Source organism: Saimiri boliviensis, chromosome 2, assembly GCF_048565385.1.
Source record: "Saimiri boliviensis isolate mSaiBol1 chromosome 2, mSaiBol1.pri, whole genome shotgun sequence".
Classification (NCBI taxonomy): domain Eukaryota; kingdom Metazoa; phylum Chordata; class Mammalia; order Primates; family Cebidae; genus Saimiri; species Saimiri boliviensis.
In genome coordinates, this window is record NC_133450.1 from 6,223,441 (window position 1) to 6,236,023 (window position 12,583).

At 39.3% G+C, this 12,583-nt stretch overlaps 1 protein-coding gene across 4 annotated transcripts in view; it reads left to right on the forward strand.

The window, feature by feature from the left end:
* Window positions 1-12,583, forward strand: part of LOC120364003 (uncharacterized) — a 40,211-nt gene that overhangs the window by 3,436 nt on the left and 24,192 nt on the right. Inside the window, exon 2 of one of the 4 annotated variants that reach the window (XM_074392698.1) lies at window positions 6,327-9,873. The exons of 2 other annotated variants lie outside the window; for them this stretch is intronic. The gene's annotated coding sequence lies outside the window, so the exon portion shown is untranslated. Of the gene's footprint in view, window positions 1-6,326; window positions 9,874-12,583 lie in introns of those variants that run through there. One more of the 4 variants, XM_074392697.1, reaches the window with a different exon arrangement.

Consider the following 12,583-nt stretch of genomic DNA (forward strand, 5'->3'; position numbering starts at 1 on the left):
TTTTTTTTCTTTTTTCTTTTTTTTTTTTTTTGAGACAAAGTCTTGCTCTGCCACCCAGGCTGGAGTGCAGTGGTGTGATCTGCCTCCCAGGTTCAAGCGATTCTCCTGTCTTGACCTCTGAGTAGCTGGGATTACTGGCATGTGCTACCATGCCCAACTAATTTTTTGTATTTTTAGTAGAGGCAGGGTTTTACCATGTTGGCCAGGCTAGTCTCAAACTCCTGACTTCAAGTGATTCACCTACCTTGGCCTCCCAAAGTGCTGGGATTAAAGGCGTGAGCCACCGCAGCTAGCCTGTTTTTGTTTCTTAATGTTTTAAGTGTTCCTGTGTTTCACTAGGAAGTAGGTAAAGAAATTAAAATTAAATGTTACTACAAATTTAATACTAAATTTAGTCAATTGAGAAAAAGAAACACCGATAAGCTGAGTACATTGCATTTCTGTAGAAACATCTATGTATTTCAAATTTTGTTATAGATACCAATTAAGTGTTACAGTATTATTGAGAGATCATATCACACCAGTTCTAAGTGGTAATAATATTATTATTATTTAGCAATGATAGGAAATCCAAAAATTCATGTAACTGAAGTTACATGTCTCATTAGAAGTCTAATAGAGAGAGTGACAACCACAAGTAGAACCCAAGATTCCCAACTGCAGCCCTTTCTTTAAGATCTCCCCATCCTGGCACAGTGACTCACACCTGTAACCCCAACACTTTAGAAGACCAAGGTGGGATAATCAATTGAGGCTAGAGTTTGAGACCAGCCTGGGTAACGCAGCGACACCCTGCCTGTACAAAAAATAAAAAATAAGCAAATTAGCCAGGGCTGAGTACTGTGGCTCATGCCATAATCCTAGCACTTTGGAAGACTGATATGGGAGAATTACTTGAGTGCAGGAGTTCAAGACCAGCCTGAGCAACGTAGCAAGACCCTGTCTCAAAAAAAAAAAAAAAAAAAAAAAATTAGCCAAGCACAGTGATGCATGCATGTAGTCCCAGCTACTCAGAAGGCTAAGGCAGAAGGATCTCTTGAACCTCCAGGAGTTTGAGGCGTAGTGAGCTATGATCACATGGTTACAGAGCAAGACCCTGTTTCTAAAAAAATAAAAATAAAACATATTCTCTACCTTACCTTTCCTCTACAAAACAGTTGTCCCTTGGTATCTGCAGGAGATTGGTTCCAGGACCCCCACAGAAAACAAAATCCATGGTTGCTCAACTCCATTATATAAAATGGCATGTTATTTGCATATAACCTACATACAGGTTCTCAAGCATTTTAAATCATCTCTACTTGTAACACCTAGTGCAATGTAATGCTTTATAAATAGTGGTTATATTATATTATTGTTATCTTTGAATTTTTTAAATTGCTGTAATGTTACCTTTTATTTATTTATTTTTTTTAATTTTCAGTCCATGATTGGTTGAATCTGTGGATGTAGAACCTGCAGATACAAGGGGGCCTATTGTACAGTATCTATAGACTTTATTATTGAGCCTGAGCTTTTATACAAGTAATTATCTAATATGTGATAAGATAATGCTGGAACTCATGCCTGTAATCTTAGCACTTTGGGAGGCTAAGTGGCGCATGCCTGTAATCCTAGCACTTTGGGAGGTTAGGGTGGGCAGATCACTTGAGGTCAGGAGTTTGACACCAGCCTGGCCAACATAGTGAAACCCTGTCTCTACTAAAAATACAAAAAATTAGCTGGGCGTGTTGGTGGATGCCTGTAATCCCAGCTACTTGAGAGGCTGAGACAGGAGAATCTCTTGAACCTGGGAGGCAGAAGTTGCAGTGAGCCAAAATCATGCCACTGCACTCCAGCCTGGGCAACAGAGCAAGACTCCATCTCAAAAAAGAAAAAAAAGGTAATGCTGGAACTAGAAATAGGGTATATACTATGATGCAATTAGACAAATGTACAAAACCATAGTGTCTATGTGCCCCATGATTGCAAGATAGATTTATTTGGTCTTAAATGTGTACTTACACTACAACAAAAAATAATATATGATGACCTTCCAAAAAGTGAACATAAATTTGTCCTAATGACAACCATTTGAAGGAAAAAAGTATCTTTGCAACTAAAATTTGCAAAAGAAACGTTTCTCTGTAGTTCACAATATCTCTATTGTGTTGCTTTATGGGTATATTTGACTGAATGGATGAATAGGCAAAAAGTTAGCAAATATATTATTGAGTCAATACTAGATGCCACATTAGATGCATTTTTAATTTCTTCTTTATCATCTTGTGAAGTTTGAAGTCTTAATTTTGTAGATGAGAAAAAAGGCTCAAAGGTGAAAGTAATTAACCAAAGTACACAACAGGTGGCAGAACCTTGATTCAGATCTAAGTTTTCAGAATTCAAGTCCAGTTTTTTTCCATATAATTCTCAGTGACTGTAATAAGATCTTATTGTAAAATTTGTCTTTGTATTTTTATAAGGGAGTGATTGCCATCAACCCTACTGCTTTCTGGATTGGCATAAACATTGACTGTATATAGTATTTGTTCCTCCTGGAACTAGGTAATAAAAGTAGCATGGTGAATAGACGTTTTATCTTCTGCTCACAATGTTCTACTTTATTCCTGTAAATATTTTCTTAGCTTTTTTTGTTGTTGTTAAACATAGTCTTGCTCTGCCTCTCAGGCTGGAGTGCAATAATGTGATCTTGGCTCACTGTAACCTTTGCCTCTTGGGTTCAAGCAGTTCTCCTGCTCAGCCTCCCAAGTAGCTGGGATTACAGGAACCCACCACCATGCCTGACTAATTTTATGTGTTTTTAGTAGATACAGGGTTTCACCATGTTGGCCAGGCTGATCTCAAACTCTTGACCTCAGGTGACCCACCTATCTTGGCCTCCCAAAGTGCTGGGATTACAGGCATGAGCCACCGTGCCCAGCCTAATCTTAGCATTCTTTTTTTTTTTTTTTTTTTTTTGAGACGGAGTTTCGCTCTTGTTACCCAGGCTGGAGTGTAATGGCGCGATCTTGGCTCACCGCAATCTCCGCCTCCTGGGTTCAGGCAATTCTCCTGCCTCAGCCTCCTGAGTAGCTGGGATTACAGGCACACACCACCATGCCCAGCTGATTTTTTGTATTTTTAGTAGAGACGGGGTTTCACCATGTTGACCAGGATGGTCTCGATCTCTTGACCTCGTGATCCACCTGCCTCGGCCTCCCAAAGTGCTGGGATTACAGGCTTGAGCCACCGCGCCCGGCAATCTTAGCATTCTTAATGACGATTTTAAGTACATACGCGATGATTTTTTTGGTTAATCAATCAGTAGTTACTTACCAGTGTCTATTCAATGCAGAGCCCCTTTCTAGGTGTTCTGGAGCAATAGCAAGAGATTATAATTTAGGGAAAGAGACAAACTAAAAGGTTAATTTAAAAAATGATAACTGCGGCCAGGTGTGGTAGCTCATGCTTGTAATCCCAGCACTTTGGGAGGCCGAGGCGGGTGGGTCACTAGGTCAGGAGATCGAGACCATCCTAGCTAACATGGTGAAACCCTGTCTCTCTACCAAAAATACAAAAAATTAGCCAGGCATGGTGACACACGCCTGTACTCCCAGCTACTCCGGAGGCTGAGGCAGGAGAATCACTTGAACTTGGGAGGCGGAGGTTGTAGTGAGCCGAGATTTTGCCACTGTACTCCAACCTGGGCTACAGAGTGAGACTCCATCTCAAAAAAAAAAAAGATAACTGCACAGTTGAAAGAGATGTCACAAGCCAAGAAGAATGGCACAAATGGTAGTGCTAAAGGAGTTCTTGGCCATGGTGCCACGTGCCTGTAATCCCAGCTACTTGAGAGGCTGAGGCAGGAGGGTTGCTTGAACCAAGGTGTTCAAGACTAGCTCAAGCAAAATAGCAAGTCCCCATCTCAAAAAAAAAAGTTATAGGAAAAAAGAGGTTCAAATTCTCGCTAGGGACAAAAAGGAGATAGAAGTCACTAGACTGGGATATTCTACAAAAACGTTAATATGCTAGACTTTCTCATGCCTCCTGCCTTTGTACCTCCTGTTGCTTCTGCCTGACCTCCTTCCCACCTACTCTTTCCCACAAACTAATTCATGTGCTTCAAAAATACTGTTTTTTTTTTTTTTTTTTTTCAAATCATTCTAAACATGGTGCTTGATGCCTAGAACATGTAATCATGTATTGCCCATTCCCAACAAACTTCCAGGCTTTTGTTAATGCTGGAATAAGTTAATATAAACCTGAAAATAATAGACATTTATTGTATGTATTCTTACCTCAAAGTATGCTGAATCTTGCCAACATTAAATCAACACTGGTGATCATGAAAACTTGAAGGTTGTGTGGAGCAGAAGGAAGAGGGGGTCTGATATGCGTATGTTCTCCATGGCACTCTTTATCTAGGATTTTTCTAGGGCAAATGCTCATTTTCCCTTTCACATCCCCAGTGGTACCTCAGCCTTTATTTTTATTTATTTTTTTTTTTTTTAGAATAAAGAAAAGGAAGAAAGAGAAAGAGGAAGAGGGAGAGAGGATGGGGGTATTGCTTTATTGCCCAGGCTAGAATGCAGTCCAAATATGGGTATGCCTATAATTGTCCTTAATAATGGAGACATGAAAGAAAATGAGGGAAGAGAATAACAAACAAGGAGCCAACCAAGATTTCATTTAAACTTCTAAATTGATATGATGTGGTACTGATAAGAGTGTATATTTTGTATATTTAAAATGGAGAGTTCTATAAATGTTAATTACATTTACTTGTTCCAGATCTGAGTTCAAGACCTGAATATCGTTGCTAATTTTCTGTCTCATTGATCTGTCTAATATTAATGTTGAAGTCTCCCACTATTATTATGTGGGAGTCTAAGTCTCTTTATAAGTCCTGTAAGTCTAGGTATTCCTGTATTGGGTGCGTATATATTTAGGATCTTTAGCTCTTCTTGTTGTTGCATTGATCCTTTTATCATTATATAATGTCCTTCTTTGCTTCTTTTGATCTTTGTTGCTTAATTGTAACTTCTGCTTTTTATTTATTTATTTTAGCTCTCTGTTTGGTTGGTAAATCTTTCTCCATCCCTTGTTTAGAGTCTTTGTGTATCCTTGAATGTGAGATGGATCTGGATGCAGCATACTGATGGGTTTTAGTTTTTTATTCAAATTGCCTGTCTTTGGATTGGGGGATTTAGTCAATTTAAATTTAGAATTAATAATAATATATGTGAGTTTAATACTGTCATTAGCTGGCTATTTTGTCCATTAGTTGATGTAAATTCTTCATTATATTGATGCTCTTTTTGATAATTTTTTTAGAAAGGCTGATACTGTTTGTTCCTTTCATATGTGTAGTGGTTCTTTCAGAAGCTCTTGCAAAGCAGGCCTGGTGGTGATGAAATCTCTGAGTGCTTGCTTATTCACAAAAAAGTTTATTTTTCCTTCACATGTGAAGCTTAGCTTGGCTGGATGTAAAATTCTGGGTTGAAAGTTCTTTTCTTGAAGGATGTTGAATATTGGCCCCCACTCTCTTCTGGCTTGTAGGGTTTCTGCTGAGAGATCTGCTGTAAGTCTGATAGGCTTCCCTTTGTGGGTAACCTGACCTTTCTCTCTGGCTGCCCTTAGTATTTTCTCCTTCATTTCAACCCTGGTGAATCTGACGATTATGTGCCTTGGAGTTGCTCTTCTTAAGGAATATCTCTGTGGTGTTCTCTGTATTACCTGGAGTTGAATATTATCCTGCCTTACTAGGCTGGGAAAATTTTCCTGAATAATGTCCTGAAGCGTATTTTCCAGCTTGGATTCATTCTCTTCGTCACATTCAGGTACACCTATCAAGCGTAGATTAGGTCTTTTCACATAGTCCCATATTTCTTGGAGACTTTGCTCGTTCCTTTTTATCCTTTTTTCTCTAATCTTGTCTTCTTGTTTTATTTCATTGAGTTGATCTTCGACCTCTGATATCCTTTCTTCTGCTTGATCAATTCGGCTGTTAAAACTTGTGCATACTTCACGTAGTTCTCGTATTGTGTTTTTCAGCTCCATCAATTCACTTATTTTCCTCTCTAAATTTTGTATTCTTGTTGACATTTCGTCAAACCTTTTTTCAAAGTTCTTAGTTTCTTTAGATTGTGTTATAACAAGTTCTTTTAATTCACAGAAGTTTCTTATTATCCACGTTTTGAAGCCTGCTTCTGTAATTGGAACCCACTCGTTCTCCATCAAGCCTTGTTTCGTTGCTGATGAGGAACTGGGATCCCCTGCTGAGGAAGAGGCGTTCTGATCTTGGGTATTCTCAGCCTTTTTTGACCGTTTTCTTCCCTTCGTTGTAGATTCATCCATCTGTGGTCTTTATAATTACCGTCTTTGCAATTGGGTTTCTGAGTGGACGTCCAACTTACTGATTCTCAGCGCCGAAATCTGAGCAACCCACTGCACCGACTAAATCAGCGGCGTTAAGATTGAGGGTGCTTTTCCGACTCTGCACCGAGAACCGACGCTCCGAGGCGCCGGCAAAACCGCCTCGCCGGTCACAAGAGTCGCGCTGGCGACCCGTGGGGCTCCTCCGCTGGGAATCTCCTGGTGCGTGAGCAACAAGAATTCATGTGAAGGTGTGGCGTCCTCTCCTTCTTTGCGCTTTCAATGGGAGCTACAATCCCGAGCTGCTAGTGATCAGCCATCTTGGATCTCTCTCCACCTCAGCCTTTAATACTTCATGGCAAGATAGGATTGATGTTGGAATCCAACTCAATTGGACACAAATGATACAATGCAGCTTGGTTATGAATGAATAAAGGACTGCAACAAGAAGCAAAAAATCTTTAGGACTTGAAGATTGTAGTAATAGGAAACCCAGAAATAGCAGCACCTGACAGGACCACACAGCCCCAAAACTTTCAGAAATGAAAGAGCTTTTCTTATTTTGTCTTTTTGTTTTCTCTCTTGTTTTTTTTTTTTTGGTTCTTTTGGTTTGTTTCATTTGAGACAATACCATGATTTAGTAGGCATAGTCACCTCTTCGACTCCAGGAACCAAATGCCACTCCTTACAGTTATTTTGCAATGTGGCAAGAATTGGTTTTTCAGTTCTGTCTTTCTAGCCGTACCCTCACAGACATCTTTAGTAAAGTAATAATGGAGGGCTTGTGATACATGACAAGAAGTCTTTATGAGCTGCTTTACATTTTGCTTTCCGGAAAAGATAATTTAACGTTGGATACATGTATTGACATATTCAAATTGCTGAAGCAGTATATCAAGTTCCCTTTTTTTGTTGTTTTTTTTTTTTTGAGATGGAGTTTTGCTGTTGTTGCCCAGGCTGGAGTGCAGTGGCGCCATCTCGGCTCACCACAACCTCCGCCTCATGGGTTCAAGCAATTCTCCTGCCTCAGCCTTCCAGGTAGCTAGGATTACAGGCATGTACCACTATGCCCAGCTAATTTTGTATTTTTAGTAAAGATGGAGTTTCTCCATTGTTGGTCAGGCTGGTCTCAAACTCCCTACCTCAGGTGATCTGCCCACCTTGGCCTCCCAAAGTTCTGGGATTACAATCATGAGCCACGGTGCCCATCCTCAGGTTCCCATTTTAAAGAATTTGACAGGACAATAAAATGAAAATCATTACATTGTATCTTAATTTTATTAAAACAAGCCGGGCGTGGTGGCTCAAGCCTGTAATCCCAGCACTTTGGGAGGCTGAGGCGGGCGGATCACAAGGTCAAGAGATCGAGACCATCCTGGTCAACATAGTGAAACCCCGTCTCTACTAAAAATACAAAAAATTAGCTGGGCATGGTGGTGCGTGCCTGTAATCCCAGCTACTCAGAAGGCTGAGGCAGGAGAATTGCGTGAACCCAGGGGGCGGAAGTTGCGGTGAGCCGAGATCGCGCCATTGCACTCCAGCCTGGGTAACAAGAGTGAAACTCCGTCTCAAAAAAAAAAAAGAATTTTATTAAAACAGAATAGACCCAGAGGATTATACCATATTTATTAGTATATTTGTTTGCAGTAAGCAAAGCTGAGTATGTGTGGACACATTTTTTTTTCTAAATCACAAGCTGCCTATGTGGGCTATGAGCCTTTGTTTCTCCTAAGTGAGTGTATATGGGAGGTTGCAGGTGAAGGTCAGACAAAGGGATGAGATATTGTGCAAAAGTGAATATTCTTAGTCAGCTGACTTTGAGAGGTATAATAGTGTAGTAGTTAGCACCGTATTTGCCAGAGCTACAAACCCTACTTAATAAATATGTGAACTTAGGCAAATTACCTCACCTTTTACAAGCCCGTTTCCTCATCTGAGGAGGGAAAAGGAAAAATAATAAGGTTTTCTTCATTGGATTGTAATGATGAAATGAGTTAGTGTAAAGGACTTACATTATTATCATTATTTGACACAGGAATTGTACAGTGCTTTGTTTTAGGTCTGACTATATACAAAGATGATTATTCCTTCAATTTTAAAGTGGTGGCCCTTTGAAGAATAAAAACAAAATTCATTTGTCAAATTGTTGAAAATGCTGCTGTGCTCTTCTTGTATGCTCGTATTTTTATTAGTTAATTCAATAAGTTCGTTGTTCACTAACATGTCAGGCAGTGTGCTAGAAACGTTGAAATTAAGAAATTCAATAAGGCTGGGTGCAGTGGCTCATGCCTGGTAATCCCAGCACTTTGGGAGGCTGAGGCGAGCAGATCATGAGGTCAGGAGTTTGAGACCAGCCTGACCAACATGGTGAAACCCCATCTCTACTAAAAATACAAAAATCAACTGGGCATGGTGGCACGTGCCTGCTACTCAGGAGGCTGAGGCAGGAGAATCGCTTGAACCCTGGAGGCAGGGGTTGCAGTGAGCCAAGATTGCACCCCTGTACTCCAGCCTGGGCAACAGAGTAAGACTCCGTCTCTAAATAAATAAATAGTAAAACCATTTCAGCTCTCAAGAAGTTCACAGAGTAGTAGGAGAGACATGTAAACTATTAATTATACTGTGATAAGTACTATAGCAGAAGTATGATCTGAATGTTGGGGAAGCAAGAATATACGGTATTTAATTTACTATAGAAGGCACACAAGATTGTCATGGAGGCCTTCCTAGGGAAAGAAAGTATGGCCTGAGCTGAGTATTGGAGGACAAATTCCTTGGGAAGAGAAATGTGAATGTATATATAAAATATTTAAGAGTGAAATATGGCGTATTTGAGCCATGCCCTATTTGGGGAACTGCCAGAAGTTCAACACGCCTGAAATTTTGGATGTATATAAGACTGTTAGGGCCACGTGTGGTGGCTCACAATTATAACCCCAGCCCTTTGGGAGCCAAGGCAGGAGGATCACATGAGGCTAGGAGTTCGAGACCAGCCCTGTGAACATGGCAAAACCCTGTCTCTAGTAAAAATACAAAAAATTAGCCAAATGTAGTGGCACTCGCTGGTAATCACAGCTACTTAGGGAAGGGCTGAGGTACAAGAATTGCTTGAACCTGGGAGGCGGAGATTGCAGTGAGCCAAGATCAAACCACTGCACTCCAACCTGGAGATAGAGCAAGACCCTGACTCAAACAAAACAACAAAATCCTACTAGAAATGCCATTGTATCCTTCCTGTATCCTTCTTGTATCCTTCCCGTAGAAAGGTCCCTTTTTTATCCTCTTTCACTTTCTCTTATAACTTGGCTCAAGGCTCCTCCCTCAGCTTGCAAATGATAAGAGGTAGAAATCAAAGCCCTGATTCATCTCTCTGTCTCTAGTCTATACTCCTTCTCTTACGCTACTTTGAAGATTTTTCATTCTTTGAATAAAATTTGTTAGTAGTTTACTAAGATTTTTGTGAGGGAGATAGTGATAGGTTGCACTTTACTAGGCTGACTTTAATCATTACATTTAGACTTTATAGAGCTGGCCGGGTATGGTGGCTCATGCCTGTAATCCCAGCACTTTGGGAGGCCAAGGTGGGCAAATCACCTGAGGTCAGGAATTCGAGACCAGCCTGACCAACATGGAGAAACCCTATCTCTACTAAAGACATACATCATTAGCTGGGTGTGATGACGTATGCTTGTGATCCTAGCTATTTGGGAGGCTGAGGCAGGAGAATCACTTGAACCCTGGGGGTGGAGGTTGCAGTGAGCCGAGATCGTGCCATTGCACTCCAGACTGGGCAATAAGAGCAAAACTCCATCGCAAAAAGAAAAAGGCTTTATAGAGCTAGTAGGATGAGTGCAAGTAGGGGAAGATGTATTCCATATTAATTCAATAAACTATACATATACTGAATACAGTTGGACATAACCATTGTGTTAGCTATTATTGAAAATACAAATCAGGTTACATTTTCTGTCTTTAAGAAGCTTATATTCTAATACAGGAAATCATACAGGAAAAAATGTAATGCCAGATGGTTCATCAAATAGCTGTCTATCAAGCTTAGCACTAGGGCCATGTTTCTCAATTTTTGTTTTTATTATCAGCCCCCTGTGGAACCTTTTTAGATCTGTTTTTCCTAATCAGCACCCCACTGTAAAGTTTTAATACCACAGATACACCATATATGCTTTAATGGATTGTATGTATATTTATGCTTTATATATAAGGCATGCTTATTTTTATACCCTCCCAAAAAAACAACTTTTTCCTCTTGGGGAGTAGTACTGCCCATGTTGAAAATGTGCACACTAAACTAGAGTTACCATTTTCAAGGTCTAAGATTGGGAATCAAATTCTAGTTTCAGGACTAAATATTATACCTTAGAAATTAAATTTTCTGAATTCAGATAAAACCCATAGCACTGTCAGCATCAAATCAAAAAATAAAACAATTGTGTATTCGCATACAAGTGTGGCTAAGCTCAGGGTTGTCACATTGTGCAACTTCAGGAGAGTATATTTACAATATAGTCTGTGTGATAGGAAGGAAAGAAGAGAATGAAAAATAATTTGAAATTATAACCATGATGTGATTAAAAGAGAAACTCAGTCATCTTAAACTTTTCTTGACATTCCTATCTTGTACAGAATTATGTGTTTGTCCTTTGCAATATGTAATTAATTCTCTGTGAATGTTTAATTCACCCACATATTAATTTACATAGAGGCCAAAAATGTATACCAACCAGTATTCACAGTGTATATACACTTTTTTAATTCTTGAATATAGAACTAAGAACATGAATGCTGTGCTAATTTTTACTCCATAAAGACACTATAAATCAGTTGTATCAAAGCTTAAGTACCCACGCTAGGACAAAAATAAATTATTCTGACCTATATGCCATGGAACTAAAGGAGGTCTCCAGCCACCAAAAAACCTGTAAGGAACTGAATTCCCACCAGAGAACTGAAGCCTTGGCTTAACAACAGCCTATGAGGAGCTACATTCTGCCAACAACCATGTGAGCAAAGTTGGAAGTGAATTTTCCTGCAGATGAGATTGCAGCCCTGGACAAGACTTTGTTTGCATCTTTGTGAGAGATCCTGAAACAGATAACCCAGCTAAGCCATACCAACATTGTGACCCACGGATACTCTGAAATAATAAATGTTCATTGTTGTTTTTTGTTTGGTTGGTTGTGCGTGTGTATGGTTGGGTTTTTTCGGTGCTCCCCTTCCCCGAGATGAGGTCTCCCTATGCTGCGCAAGCTGGTCTCTAACTCCTGGGCTTAAGTAGTACTTCCATCTCAGCCTCCTGAGTAGCTGGGATTACAAACTTGCACCACTGTGCCCTGTTGTTTTTTAATTGAATCCTTCTTCACGTCAACCAAACTACCTCCTTTTAAAGATCAACTGCTCAATAGGTACCAGAACAATTGATAGATTCCACGTACTACACTCTACTGTAGAAGTTAGCACTTCTTCATAACATTTGTCAAACTTGCACTTAAATAGTATGTTATCTCTCTGAGTTGGTAAATTACATAAGGATGAGAACATTCTTGCTGTGTTTATTACTAGAAACCATATATATAACACAGTTTTTGATACTTGGAAGACATGCACTAAATAAGGTAAAAATTTATCTCCACATTTATTCTAACAAGTTATATCCTTGTCCTGTGTTATATATAAAAATAAAATCTAGATAAATTAGAGGTCTAAAGAAAGAAAACATAAAATTAGTAAAAGAAATATTGGTGAATATTTAAATATTTGGGAGTGGGGAAGGCCTTATCAAGGACAGTACCCAAGACAATATCTGCAAAGCAAAAGATTGATAGGTATGACCATATGATTTGACTTTCTTCTGCAAAAACAACATAGATAAAAAATATAAACTGGAAAAATGCAAAATATATGACGAGGTTATTTATCTTTAATGTATAAAAGTCTCATATGAATTCATAAGAAACACATGTACACATATTAGTGATTTGGGGAGATGGACAGAGAAGGTAAACTGAAATTCAAGTGTCTAATAAATAACCAAAAATTCAACTTTATTAGTAATTTAAATGTAAATTAATAACAAGCTACCATTTCTACCTGTCAGAATTACAGAGACTTTATAAAATACTAATACTGAGTTTCGATGGGAGAAAAGCAAAGACAGAATGACTACTTGTAGGAGTACAAATTGGTACAGTTTTTTTTAGAGGGCAATTTG